The sequence below is a fragment of the Felis catus genome, chromosome E1, assembly GCF_018350175.1.
Source record: "Felis catus isolate Fca126 chromosome E1, F.catus_Fca126_mat1.0, whole genome shotgun sequence".
In the NCBI taxonomy this organism is placed as follows: domain Eukaryota; kingdom Metazoa; phylum Chordata; class Mammalia; order Carnivora; family Felidae; genus Felis; species Felis catus.
Window position 1 is genome coordinate 29,396,266 of NC_058381.1, and position 14,533 is coordinate 29,410,798.

Here is a 14,533-nt window from a genome sequence, read left to right on the forward strand (position 1 = left end):
CCAGCTAAACACGGGTCACATCCTCAGACCCTTACACGAAGGATCTTTCCTGGGAGGGAAAAATGGACACGCTGGCCTCCGGGTTGCAAAGGAGAAAGGCTGGGAAACCGCGCTCCAGCGCTCTCCGCCGCGGACCAGAATCCACGAGAGCAGAGCCAATGCAAAACGGCCACCGAACACCGAAGGAGGAGGGAGCCGAGCACACCAGCTCTACCGGATCTGCCGGTCCCTCAGCCAGTGAAGAAGTTAACGGCGCAGGTGGAGGCAGAAGCTGAAGGCTAGTCAGTGCAGATCAAACACGGGAAAATGGAAATGGCTTTTACTTTTTCACATGTGCGTGGAAGATGAAGCGCTTGGAAACCCGGTTGGCTTTGAAGACAATCCCGAATCAAGCCATGAGACAATGACCTAAATAGGCCGCCCCCCTGGAGGCTGCCCCAGAGCAAAGCCAGGGCTCCACAGAACCTCTGTGCCTGCCTCCCTCTCCCAGGAGCACCGCGTGATGGACAGTTCTAAGGAATACCCTATAATCTGCATTTGTGCCATTTGTCTCTTTGATACATAAAATACAGATATTTGCATCATTTATTTTAACATGCGTGATTTTCTTCTGAAAGCCACAAAGAGAAGGAAAGTCTGATCCCCAGCGCCCCACCCCCCACCCCCTGCCATCCCCCCTCTTCTTTAGAAGACTCAGAACTTAAGCCTGGCACCCCTGACAAGCCAAATCGATCTGGAAAGAATCTTCACAGGCCAGTTGCATTAAAAGAACAGATAAAGGGCTTTCCTTGCAAAGGCGACAAGGAAGACAAAGGGAAGTGCGTCTCCTTCCCCCGACGGTCGGCCCTCCTAGAGGCTGGCCCTCGTAGAGGCGATGGCAGGGAGGTCTGAGGGAGGGCAGGAAGTCGCCTCACGAACTGCTCATCCCCACATTATCTGCCTTTGTGGTGGAACTCAATTACGCTCCCTAAAACCGCAGCCTTGAACAAAAAGCCATAGCGGGGGTCGAAATGAGGAAGAGCCGTTTCCACACCACGAAGACGGAGAGGCCTACAGGCGGGGACGGCTTCCCTGGATCAGTGAATCGACAACAGCGGGCTCCTCACGGCAGAGGCCCCGCTCGGAGTGACGCAGTTATGCAGACCCTACCGGATAGGGTCCCCAGCCACGGGGACGCAACAAGTGTTCCAAGGACCTGCCAGGCCGTTTAGTCCTTACTCATGCTCCCACGGACACCTGAACACAAGTGTGGGCACAGAATGGCCACGCGCCCCATATCGCGCCACCGATGAGCTCCAGAGGCGCCAACGTGGCCGTGCGGCCACATCATCTCTGCCTTCCCCACGGCTCCTGTTTGCCCAATGATAAGGGCTCCCGAGATTCCTTGGGGACAGAATGTGGCATATACGTTCTTGCCACCCCTCACCCCTGCAGGGCAGGTTTATCATCCCCACTCGTCCGAGGAGCAAACCGAGTCCAGGGTGACCGCCCAGGATCCCGCCCAGCCCCTCCCGCCACCTGGATCTATATATACTCGAAAAACTTTTTGGCAACACGCTTCAATTGTCTCTGGTTGGGCTGGTCACCTTTACTTGGGACATTTTCCTTTCCTCGGCCACTCATCCAACACTCATCTGTTGAACACCTGCCCTACAGAGAACAGCGTCCTAGGTGCTGAGAATGCAGTGCAGTCAAGACGGGGTGGGAAGGGAGCTCCCTCCCAGGAAACCTACCTGCAACATAGACAGGCAAACAAAATTGGTCCAGCGTCTCCACCCGTGACTCCACAAATGCTGAAGTGTGCTCCCCTAACAGCCACAGGGAACCCACGCAGGTTCTAATTTCCCCCTCCTTTCTCTTAACTCAAGACCCATCTATGCCTGGCCCCCGCCACTGTCCCTTCTAGAGAAGCCCCAGCACAGTACACAGGTGATGCACAGTCACAGGATGCTCCTAGCTGTAGAAAGCAGCCCTCACACGACCACTGCCTGGGGTCCCTGCAGTCCTGCCAGGAAAGGGCTCTCTCTCCCATTCCCCCCATTCCTACGAGAGGCATGTTCAGGAAGATGATTCTCCCATTTGCCTATCTGACTACAGATAGTGTTGACCCCCGTATCAAACAAACCCCAAAGCACGGACAGGGTCAGGTTCAGCTTGGACACCTCTTCCAGCACCAACCTCCCCCAGTGACTCCCTACTCCAGCCCCAAGCTCCCCTCCATCATCAAAACTTCCTGCGGCTACCTGCTTACCTAAGGGACATCATCGACTCTAATCAGACATCCTCCTGACCACTCCTCCATAACATAAACACAACCTCCTCCTCTGGACAGGATACCAGAGCAAACATTCAAAAGCCTTGACTCCAGAGCCGTGAGTGCGGGAAGGCCAGGAGACTGACATGGGAGTAATGGAACCAGGGTCTTTAACAAAAATAACACAACTTGCAGTTTGTGAAAGACTGGTAGAGGAATTCTCTCGTGGACTCTGTACATTATCAGGTACGTAGTGTCACCCATGTGTGACAGATTAGGAAACTCAGAATTTAATTATCTATTAAATAAGGAGACTCGTTAAATAAAGGAGTTTCAGAATTTAAATAACTTGTCAAAGGGGCAAGATTGAGACTCAGATCCAGGACCTCTAAGTTCCAACCTGTAGCCTTTTTCTGCTCTACTCTGTGCTCTACTGTGTGCTATGAAATTAAATCCATACACATTTTGTCCGCGGCAGTACGGCATCTTTAAAATACAGACGTGTAGGGGCACCTGGGTGGCTCCGTCAGTTAAGCGTCCCAACTCTTGATTTCGGCTCAAGTTATGATCTCGCGGTTCTGGAGATCAAGTCCCAGGTCTTCGGGCTCTGTGCTGACAATGTGGAGCCTGCTTGGGATTTTTCTCTCTCCTTCTCTCTCTGCCCCTCCCCTGCGTGCACACACACATGCTACACACTCTCTCAAAATAAACAAACAAACATGAAAAAATAGAATATATCCGCATTTTTCATGGAGATGATTGAGTGGTATGCAGCCATTAAAACTGTGGTTTTGCAGCCATCAAACGACACGTTGAAATTATCATAACGCACTACTAAATGAGAAAACCAAATACACACACACACACACACACACACACACACACGCATCATGGTATAATTCCAATTCTGGTTTTTTCCAATTCTGTTTCTAAACGGACATGTACACACAAAAATGATAATATACCACGATACATTAAATGGTTGTTATCTCTAAGTAGTGGGATTATGGACTCTTTTCTTGATGCTTTCTATATGCAGTAAATCTTCTGTAAGGAGCAGGCATTCATTCTCTCATTTGAAAAAAAAATATTAATAACCATTACTTCTGGAAAAGACAGAAGAAGCCACGGTTTGGGCCTGGCAGCAGACCAGCCCATGATGTGAAGTAGGGCCCCGGGACCCAAGTGACCACCCAGCCAAGGACCTAGCGGTGGGGCCAACACCAGCCGCTTGGTGCCACGGGGGCAAGAGGCACAGAACAGCAGCCAGAGAGGCTCGCCACGCCAGAGCATCACGGCTAGCCAGCGACACGGGGGGCAAGTGCCTTCCCGGGGGGACAGCAGAACTCAGCCCCTGAGACACCCCAGCCACAAGGGCTTGGAGACTGAGGAAAGAGAGTGAAGAATGTGGGGTGGGGGTGGGGGCTGAAGACAAAATGACCCTCCAAAACAACGAGGTGATTTCTAAGCTCTGCTTTTGTTAGTATAGGCCCCACCAACACCACCAAAGAGCTGAAGCTGGACCCCAAAGTGGTTCCTGGTGCCAATGAAGGACACAAGCAACACAGTGGGGCCTTAAAAAAAAAAAAAAAAAAAAAAAAAACAAGGTCCCTCTTACCAAGGACGGTGTCCTAGTCTAATTAGCTGGCTTGTGTGTGGCCAACGTCCCTGAGCTTCAGTTTCCTCATCTGGAAACCTAGGCTAAAATGTTGAGACAAGAAGAGAATTTTAACAGCTGAAAGAAAACTGTGGTTCTAAAGCTCCGGGGGGGGGGGGGGGGCAGCTGCAGGGCTGTGAGAGCCCTCAGGCACTCTGCAGAGGTCCACATGCGGAGGAACCAAGGCCTCCAGCCAAAAACCCTGGCAGTGAACTTGGAAGCAAACCATTCAGCCCCAGGCGAGCCTCCAGATGATTGCAGCCCGTGAACCATTGCTGACTTCAACTGTCTGAGTGACCTTGAACCAGAACCGTCCCTCTAAACCCACTCCAGATTCCTGACCCTTAGATGCTCTGTGAGGGAACAAATGTTTACTCTTTTAAGCTGCTAAATTCTAGGGTCATTTGCTACACAGCAACACGTAACTGATTCAGATTTTGGTTCCTGGCACAGCAGAGCTCCATAGATGGTTCCTACAGTATTTCTTCAATCCCTGCATGTCCAAACCACCATAAGATGCAACACTGATCACTAACAGCTTTCTCAAACAAAAGAAATGCCACTGTATTAATTGCAAGATGCATCTATTTTTTTTTATTATTTTTAATATGAAATTTATTGTCAAATTGGTTTCCATACAATACCCAGTGCTCATCCCAACAGGTGCCCTCCTCAATACCCCTCACCCACCCTCCCCGCCCTGCCACCCCACATCAACCCTCAGTTTCTTCTCAGTTTTTAAGAGTCTCTTATGGTTTGGCTCCCTCCCTCTCTTTTTTCTTTCCTTCCCCTTCTCCATGGTCTTCTGTTAAGTTTCTCAGGATCCACATAAGAGTGAAAACATATGGAATCTGTCTTTCTCTGTACGACTTATTTCACTTAGCATAACACTCTCCAGTTCCATCCACGTTGCTACAAAAGGCCATATTTCATTCTTTCTCATTGCCAAGTAGTATTCCGTTGTGTATATAAACCACAATTTCTTTATCCATTCATCAGTTGATGGACATTTAGGCTCTTTCCATAGTTTGGCTATTGTGCAAAGGGCTGCTATAAACATTGGGGTAAGAGTGCCCTTACACATCAACACTCCTGTATCCCTTGGGTAAATTCCTAGCAGTGCTATTGCTGGGTCATAGGGTAGATCTATTTTTAACTTTTTGAGAAACCTCCACACTCTTCTCCAGAGCGGCTGCACCAGTTTGCATTCCCACCGACGGGACAAGAGGGTTCCCATTTCTCCACATCCTCTCCAGCATCTATAGTCTCCTGATGTGTTCATTTTAGCCACTCTGACTGGAGGGAGGTGGTATGTGAGTGTGGTTTTGATTTGTATTTCTCTGGTAAGGAGCGACGTTGAGCATTTTTTCATGTGCTTGTTGGCCATCTGGATGTCTTCTTTAGAGAAGTGTCTATTCATGTCTTCTGCCCATTTCTTCACTGGATTATTTGTTTTTCGGGTGTGGAGTTTGGTGAATTCTTTATAGGTTTTGGATACTAGCCCTTTGTCTGATAGGTCATTTGCAAATATCTTTTCCCATTCTGTCGGTTGCCTTTCAGTTTTGTTGACTGTCTCCTTTGCAAAGGAGACAATCAACAAAACTGAAAGGCATCACAAGATGCATCTAAAGCAAAAAGGTTTTCAAACGCGGAGCTTCACCTCCACAGCTGCTCCTGCCAGTCGTCCCCATCAGCGGAACAGGCTACTAGTTGCTCAGGAGTCAAAACCCTCGGCCTTGCTCTTGATTCTCCTTTTCCCACACTTGCCACATCCCAGTGGTCAACGGATCCCACACGCCCTCCCTTCCAGACGTATCGGGAGTCAAACTACTTCTCGCCACCTCCTCCCACCACCACCCGGTCCCTGGACAACTACAGCAGCCTCCGAGCTGGCCTCCTTGCTTTCACCTTTGCCCCTCTGCAGTCTTCAGGCCATGTAGCAGGTGCAAGTCCTTCTAAAGTATCAGCCATCTCTTGTCAATCATCTGCTCAAATCCTACTGTGGCTTCCCCCTACATGCAGAATAAATGCCCGTGTCCTTCCCAGGGTTTTAGTGATCTGGTCTTTCTGCCTGTCCATGCCTGCCTCCTTCCACTAGCCCCTAATCCAGTCCACACAGACCCTCCTGCTATTCCTTACCCAAGCAAGCCTCTGCCTCCAGGGCTTTGCCATCCTTTTATGCCCTGCACCTGGACTGCTGTCCCCAGAGAGCACTCCTAAGCATCCACACAAATAGCACCTCCCAATAAAGGTCCTGCCTGATGATCCTACAGACAAGAACACTCTCCTCCCCGTGTCAGTCTCGATGTCCTTACTTACTTTATTTTTTCATAGCCCTGATCGCTAACTGACATACTGCAATCATTCCTCCGGATATTTCATTGTCAAGGCTTTGTTAAGCTCCCAGCTGCATTGCCAGTGCCTAAAACAGCTCCTGGCACATAGTAGGTGCTTCTTATACATGCCAACAGGCAGCAGACGTTTTCATAAAGGACCAGACAGCAAATCCCTTACAATCTCTGCTGCAACTACTCGACTCTGCTGCTATAGCACGAAATCAGCTGCAGATGATACATAAACAAGTGAGTGTGGCTGAGTTCCAATAAAACTTTATTTATGAAAACCGCTGGTGGGCCAGATGTGATCCAGGGGCTGTCGTGTGCCAACGCTGACATACCTGATTAATTAGTTAATTAAAAATATATGCCTCTCCAATGTAACTGTTTTCCATCTCCATGCTGGATGACACAAGGAAGGATGGATGGAAAACATGTCAGGGCTCTGGGCGGAATTCAACAAGAACCCTCCCATAGTGAAATGGTTAGTCAAAACCCAAATGAACAACAAGCCATCTCATCATTTTTTGGGGTCTTCCAGCACAGATTAGATGCTCTCATCCAGTTTAAGAAGTGGCCGATCTAAATAAAGGTAGAGTGGTGGGGGCGGGGCGGGGGGGGGGGGGGGCTGGGTATCTCCATCAGTTAGGCATCTGATTCTTGATTTCTTTTGGCTCAGGTCAGGACCTCACGGTTTGCAGGATCGAGCCCCACGTCAGGATGTGTGCTGACAGTGCTGAGCCTGCTTGGGATTCTCTTTCCCTCTCTCTCTGTCCCTCCCCTACTCGTTTTCTCTCTCTCTCTCTCTGAGTACATAAACACTTAAAATAAATAAATAAATAAATAAATAAATAAATAAATAAATGTAGGGCGGTGAGCGAGCTCACTTCTTTGTAGTCTCTTGACTGTAAAGCAGGTACAGGTCTAAGGTTCTACCATGTCCCACCCTTGTTTAAACATTAGCCACTTCAGAAAAAAATCTATAGTTCATGCTTGCTAACTTCTCAAGGATGGGGTGTGTGTGTGTGTGGGGGGGGGTGCTCGGGAGGACATCAACACAGTCAAAATATGTCCAGAGGACAACAACCCTGGCACTGATGGGTTCCTGTGCAATGCAAAAGAATGGTCCCGAAAAGGAGCACCTGGGTGACTCAGTCGGTTGAGCGTCCGACTTCCGCTCAGGTCATGATCTCACGGTTCGTGGGTTCGAGCCCCGCATCGGGATCTGTGCTGACAGCTCGGAACCTGGAGCCTGCTTTGGATTCTGTGTCTCCCTCTCTCTCTGCCCCTCCCCTCGTGCTCTGTCTCAAATAAACATTTTAAAAATTAAAAAAAAAAAAAAAAAAAAAAAAGAATAGCCATGAAAATAAACATGCAACCCTGGCGGCCAGGCTACTAGACAAAGATTATGCTGATTTGAAATTAACCACCGAGAAGGAAGGGGGATAACTACAGGACATTGTTTAAATTTTTTTTTTTTAAATGCACAATGTGCTCAAGTCTTTCTGTTTTAATTGTTGCTGAATTCGTCATACAGTGTCTCCTACTCGCCTTAGCTTGTTTCTCTTCCCAAACCCTTTTGCTTCAGCTCAATCCATTGGAGGAAACATTTTAATGAGATCTTGGGGACTGCTGCTTTCAAAGGTGCTCCCCAGCTGCCCTACCAGTCCTCAGGCAGCCCCTAAAGCCGAGCCCCTGTGCACATTCACCTTCAGTGGCCGCCCAGACGGCCCCACCGGGGAAGTTGTGAGGCTTGCCATTTTTAATCACCACCTACCCAGATGGCAGGGGACCCTGATGGGCTGTTTCATTTCATCCCGCTCTCAGATTTTATCAGCATTTTGCCACTGTCAAAGAGTAGGGAAGAAACAGGAATCAAAAACCCTTTCATTCAAGGGTACTTCTGACTTTCTAAACCCACTCTCAACTTTGCTTATCTTATTGCAAACTCAGAAGAAACACACAAGGCAGCGGAGCAGAGGCTTAAATCTCCATCCATCCATGTGTTCCGCAAATATCTACTGAGTGGCCACTGAGTATGTGTAGGGGTGAGGGAAGACAGAGCTCTCACTTTCCTGGAGGTAACAGGGGGGTGGAACAGATCTCTGTGATGTCATAAGGAAACTAAGGCACAGAGAAGCGAAGTGACCTTCTAAGGTGACAGATCGGAGTGAAGCCCTCACGGCTGGTCAAACAGATAAACAGGGGCCGGGGAAGCCATACAGTAGCAGAGGACAAGAGAAAGTACTTCATCATTTTCTTGATCTTCCAGAGAGTATGTCAAACATAGAAGACACATCTTTTTTGTTTTTCCTTTATTTAAAAAAATTGTTTTGGGGCGCCTGGGTGGCGCAGTCGGTTAAGCGTCCGACTTCAGCCAGGTCACGATCTCGCGGTCCGGGAGTTCGAGCCCCGCGTCAGGCTCTGGGCTGATGGCTCAGAGCCCGGAGCCTGTTTCCGATTCTGTGTCTCCCTCTCTCTCTGCCCCTTCCCCGTTCATGCCCTGTCTCTCTCTGTCCCAAAAATAAATAAAAAAATAAAAACGTTGAAAAAAAAATTTTAAAAAAAATTGTTTTTAAAGTACAACCACACCTTGGCTAATGACGCCAGGATTAAGTTGGCTTGGTAGATCAAGGATCAGCCTAAGAAAAATCAGAGTTGGAAAAAAAAAAAAAAGAAGAAGAGGAAAGAGATCAAATGTTACTGTGAAATTTCCAAGGAAATGGAAAAAATAATGCCAGACAGTAGTAATTTGCTAGTAATAGGTAAAACTCGGGGGCTGCTCATATGTGCTAAGGCACAGTTCTTAGGGTCTTAGGTGTTACCCAACTCATTAACTCTCACTGCAATCCTATGAGAAGGAAATATTATCATCCCTATTTTGCAGGTAGGAAACCGGGGAATAGGGAAGTTAAATAACTTGCCCAGGATCACACAGCCAATAAAGTGATAGAGCCAGGATTTGAGCCTCCGCTGTCTGGTCCCTGAATCCATGAGCTTATAGACTACACTAATCAGAATTAGTCTCAGTCTCTCTCGGAAAGTTTTTGCATTTTTCTAGCAGCATGAAATCTTTGCCGTCTCTTTTTAATTTTTTTGTGTGTTCGTTTTTAAAGTATTTTTACCCCATTGTTTTGCACAAGAGCTCTGAGATGACTAACAAAAAGAGACATGAAACCAGCAATAAAATTGAAAATTTTAAAAAACCATGCACCTCGCCAGGTATATTATTAATACACCACTAATGAGGCCGATGCTGTTCACATCTGGCTCTACGCTTCCTGGCAGCCCAGGTAAAAAGGGCAACGTGATCATTTACAGAACTGTCTTTATCAAAAGGAGCAAAGCTTATCAGCTTCTCTGAGAGAACCAAACTTTTCTTATTACTAAATTTCCACAGAATTTCTCACTTAGTAATAAGAACAGAATACAATGAGGTGGTAGACAAACGTCCTCGCTGACATTTTCTTTAGTAGGATTTTAAAAGCAAGGTACAAGCTACTCAGGAGAAGGCAAATCTATAAACAGCCGGGGTAAGGGTCTGAGTGTGTAGCTCTCTGCGAGACACTATCACCCTAGACGCTTTCGTGGTGTAAAGTTACAAAACAGAAAGAATTACAAAAAAAACCTTTCTCTGTAAATAAGCAGATCCTTGGGGGTGGTTGATATATACCTTCAGTGCTCCAAGACAGCCGCTGGGGAACACAGGACATGGAGGGAGGTTCACAGAAAGGAGGGTTAAACACCAGCAGTCACGTGATACGGGGCTTCAGGAGTCACTAGGGCGTTCACGCTCACATCCCTCCTGCACAGATGTATGTCTTAGGGTTCTCAGGTCTTGTTTGGAGGTGGCAGAACTAAAGCTAAGCCCCCGCGTGGCTTACCCATGGTAAAGTGACGGTCTACTCATGTCTCGTATTTCCTTCCGTGACATCTCAACTCTCCTACTGGAGAAGCTACTGGAAACCCAACTTCCTATCCCTCATCCGTGCCCCTTCCCGCCCCTTCCCGGCTTCTGAGAACTGGAAGAAACAAAGTGTCTTTGTTTAACGGTTTGATTTGGTTGAGGGTTCATCAAGAAACCTTTTGGAAACATAGACGGGGGGGGGGGGGGGGGGGGGGGGGGGGGGGGGGGGGGACGGTGTGTGTCCTGGGTCAGTACTTCCAGAAGTTCATTAGTTTCATTTTATTTAGTTTAAAGAGCTTTGAGACACAAAGACACAAAACCTTTTGGAGTCAGGAAAGGAACGTAATCCAATTCTCCATTTCACCAAGAAAAGACATCAAAGTCTTCTTCGAGTCACGTGCACTGGAGACTTGAACTCCAGGGTCCCACCCCTGGCCAGTGCTCCTTCGACTACATTAATGATGCTCCCCGGAAAGAGACAGAATGAAGCCCAAGTGTTTTCAGCTCCCGTCCTCTTCAATACCATGAGGATACAGACCAAGGACCCCCAGGGCCCAAGGATGAGGAACACTGAGACCAAAGTTTTACCAGGCTCCGAATCATGCAGGTGTCCTTTACCTATTTAGAAGGCAGAATAAGTTGAAGCTTTTGGAGTACAAGCGGGGAGCAGAGGACATTCAAGAGACACAGACACGCTGTGTGCAACGCCCACGAAACCCAGAGCCACGGCAAACCACGGCGGTGCCGAACGCTCAAGCCTACAGCCTTCCTTTGCGCTGGCCGCCCTCTGTCCAGTTTGCTGACTGAAAGAAGTTGGAAACTACCATCCAGCCTCCCGAGTCATTATTCAACAACAAACAGGAGCTATTTTTAGAACTTTTTCCATGAAGGCGCCATAGGCAAAGGCCACCAACCTCTGAGACGCAAGAAGGTTAAATAAGGCTATCAGACCCCCCCAAAAAAAAAAAATTAATAGGCAAGTTCCATTTCATATTGAAAATGGAACACAGCTTCTGCTCAACACAGCTTCTGATTTTATAAACGGACCTTAAAATTAACAGGAGGACAGGCAGCTTTTCCCAGGAGCCTCTGTGTCCATTCTGCAAAATTACGTAAGTCAGAAAACGAAGGTTCTGATTTGATTATGCTTTTAACAGCCTGCTGGCTGAGCCAAACTCACTGTGCACATCAGCGCCCCGAAAGGGACTCACACACGGAGAAGCAAAGCAGGAGAGAGAGGCAGGACAAACCCTTTTTCACTAACTCAGGTAAATAAATACATCTTTCAGAGACCTCTTTACACCCTCAGTGACCCACCCCCCCCAAACACCCAGTCTTACTCCCCAGTAAAACCCCACTATGGGTTTCTGGCCCACCCACACTGGGTAAGAAATTACACATTTTGGAGCTTGGGTTTACCATGTTGTCCACCCTTAATGGAGGTTTATACATGCCTCCCACATAGGGGCATCGTTAGAAAGAATCAAATAATTTACTGTTGCACACTCCGGGTTTAAAGGACAGAACATGGTCTTGGGAATGCAAAATATTACCGTTTACCTTTTTTAAAAAAAGTTTATTTACTTGTCTTTCACAACCACGCCAAAGGAAATACAACTTTTTCCAAATGTAGCTGGAGGTGCTGAAAACCTCTTTAATAATCCCATTTCTCCAAAATGTAGAGCTGTTTTGCAGGAAGAAATTCAAATAAGCCCCTGGAACCATTTTCCTCTCCAGGTGAGGTAACACACGTTCCCAGCATCCTCCAGGTATCTCATCACGCGGGGTACCACCCACTTGCACAATTTCTGGGCACACACTAGCTGCTGTCTCCCCTCTCCTCCTGCCCAGGACAGATTTACTTTCTAAATCATTCACAAATATTGAAATGAGCTTATATTCCTATCAGAGGGCCCCGAAGCCAGCTGAGTGAGGAAGTACCAGCAAGGTAACTACAACGCGCTCACATAACTTGGCAGAATGTATCCAAAGCCCTCACTCCCCCTCCAAAACACACAAACTTTGACCCAGCAATTCCACATAGAGGAATGTCTCCTCAGGCAATAATCAAACAAGTGGGTTGTTTTTTTTTTTTTAAAGGGCTATTCAAGGATGTTCACTGTCACACTGTTTATACAGGCAAAGCTGAGCCACCCAGCTGTCCAACCACAGAGGATTAGTTAAATGAGGTTATATCCATACAATGGAGCATTCTGCGGCCACTGAAAATGTTGACGTTGAGGTGTGTACACGGGGTGAAAACTGCAGGCAGGGAGAGCCAAAAACCGTGTATAATGTGATCGAATTTAAAAAAAAAAATTTTTTTTTTTAAGTTTATTTATTTTTGAGACAGAGAGACACAGAGCATGAACGGGGGAGGGGCAGAGAGAGAGGGAGACACAGAATCGGAAGCAGGCTCCAGGCTCTGAGCCATCAGCCCAGGGCCTGACGCGGGACTCGAACTCACAGACCGAGAGATCGTGACCTGGCTGAAGTCGGACGCTTAACCGACTGAGCCACCCAGGCGCCCCTTAAGAGAAACAGATACATAGTAATGAGTTAAGAGAAGCCAATGTGACAACAACTATGCGCTGTACGAGTCCTACCATAGTACGAGTCCTACCATAGGACATTCTGGAAAAGGAAAAACTAGGGAGACAATAAAAAGAGGAGTAGCCGTCAGGGAGGGCAGGTGGGGATGCACTTTTACAGCAGTGAAAACGCTGTATGATATTTTAATGATGGCTACACAGGTCATCAGACATTTGTCCAAACCCACGGAATGCACACCACCAAGAGGGAACCTATGCGCTCTGGGTGACTACCATGTGTCACTGTGGGTCTGTCAGCAGTGACAAATGTACCACTCTGGTGGGGGGTATGGATGACGGGGCAATCTACGGGAAATCCCTGAGTCTTCCTTTCAGTTTTATTATGAACCTGAAACCATTCAGAAAAATTAAGTGTAAAATTTTTTTAATTTTTAAAGAAAAGAAATATATACAAAGTTGTGTCTGTATTTACATTGGAGAGCCCAGAAGGAGAGAAAAAAACAGAATACAGCTAGCTAGATGAAAGGACTAGATAGACAGGTAAGAGTTGAGGCTGGTCTTCTGGGAGATTTTATCAAAAATCTTCTATGTTGGAGCGCCTGGGTGGCTCAGTCGGTTAGGCATCCGACTCTTGGTTTCGGCTCAGGTCATGATCTCACAGTGGTTGGAGAGTTCCAGCCCCGTGTCTGCGCTGTCAGCATAGAGCCTGCTCAGGATTCTCTCTCTCTCTCCCTCTCTCTGTCCCTCCCCTGCTCGATTGATCGATCAATCTCTCTCTCTCTCTCTCTCTCTCAATAAGTAAACATTTAAAAAATCTTTTATGTTGTTACTTTTGAGCCCAGTATAATTTTTAGAACATGAGCGTTGCTGAGGACAATAGGCAGTTAAAAAATATTAATAAAGATGGGGTGCCTGGCTGGCTTAGTGGGTAGAGCATGTGACTCCTGATCTCGGGGGGTTGTGAGTTTGAGCCCCACCTTGGGTGTAGAGATTACTTAAAAATAAAGTCTCTTAAAAATATATATTAATAAAGAAAATTAGCAAAAAAAAAAAAAAAAAAATCTGTGCCCTCTCTTCCCCCCACCAACAGCCAAGCCTTTGCGTAGTGAATTCTAAGGGCGTGGGGGAAGAAAGTTCTGACCCATTCCTGGGGAAGGCAGTTCGTCTCTCCCTGTGGAGACTGAAAGAACTATCTATTTGCAGTCAAGGGCAAATTTCTCATCCTGAACAGAATGAGGAGCCTGTGCTACAGGTCCCTCTCACCTGGCTCTACTCACAAACCAGGGCCTCCCCAGCACAACCCAATCAGCCAGTGACCTCGGGGGCATCTTGGAGAGGCTCCATTTTTGTGACATGATTGTAAAAGCAGTTGCCACTATAACTGTTGGAACAGACACATATCAATCCTCAGTACGCAGACATACTGCATGCAACTCAGAGAATGCCGCCCCCCAACACACAACACACACACACACACACACACACACACACACACACACCCCTCATTCCTCCTTGTTGCTGCAGAGAAGGCAGTGTTGAGTGGAGCACTTCTTGTGTGCTCAAAGTCTGACACCTATTCCCAAGCCAGGTGGTCAGCCAACACACTAACCAACCAAGGTAGCATTTCCACAGTCGGGGCTGAAAACCACACAATCCAGCCCTCATCCCCAGAGCCTTCCCTGAGGCAAGAGCAAAAACAGCCACTGAGGGGTATCAGAGTTGGGTCCCTAACGTGCACACCGGCTGTGCAACCTCAGGCCAGTCACTTTACCTCTCTGGGCTTCGGGTTTGTCATCCTTTTATTTTATTTTATTTTATTTTATTTTA

General features: G+C 47.5%; 1 protein-coding gene across 11 annotated transcripts in view; it reads right to left on the bottom strand.

The window, feature by feature from the left end:
- MSI2 (musashi RNA binding protein 2) overlaps positions 1-14,533 on the bottom strand; it is a 394,348-nt gene that overhangs the window by 317,401 nt on the left and 62,414 nt on the right. The gene's annotated exons all lie outside the window — the stretch shown is intronic.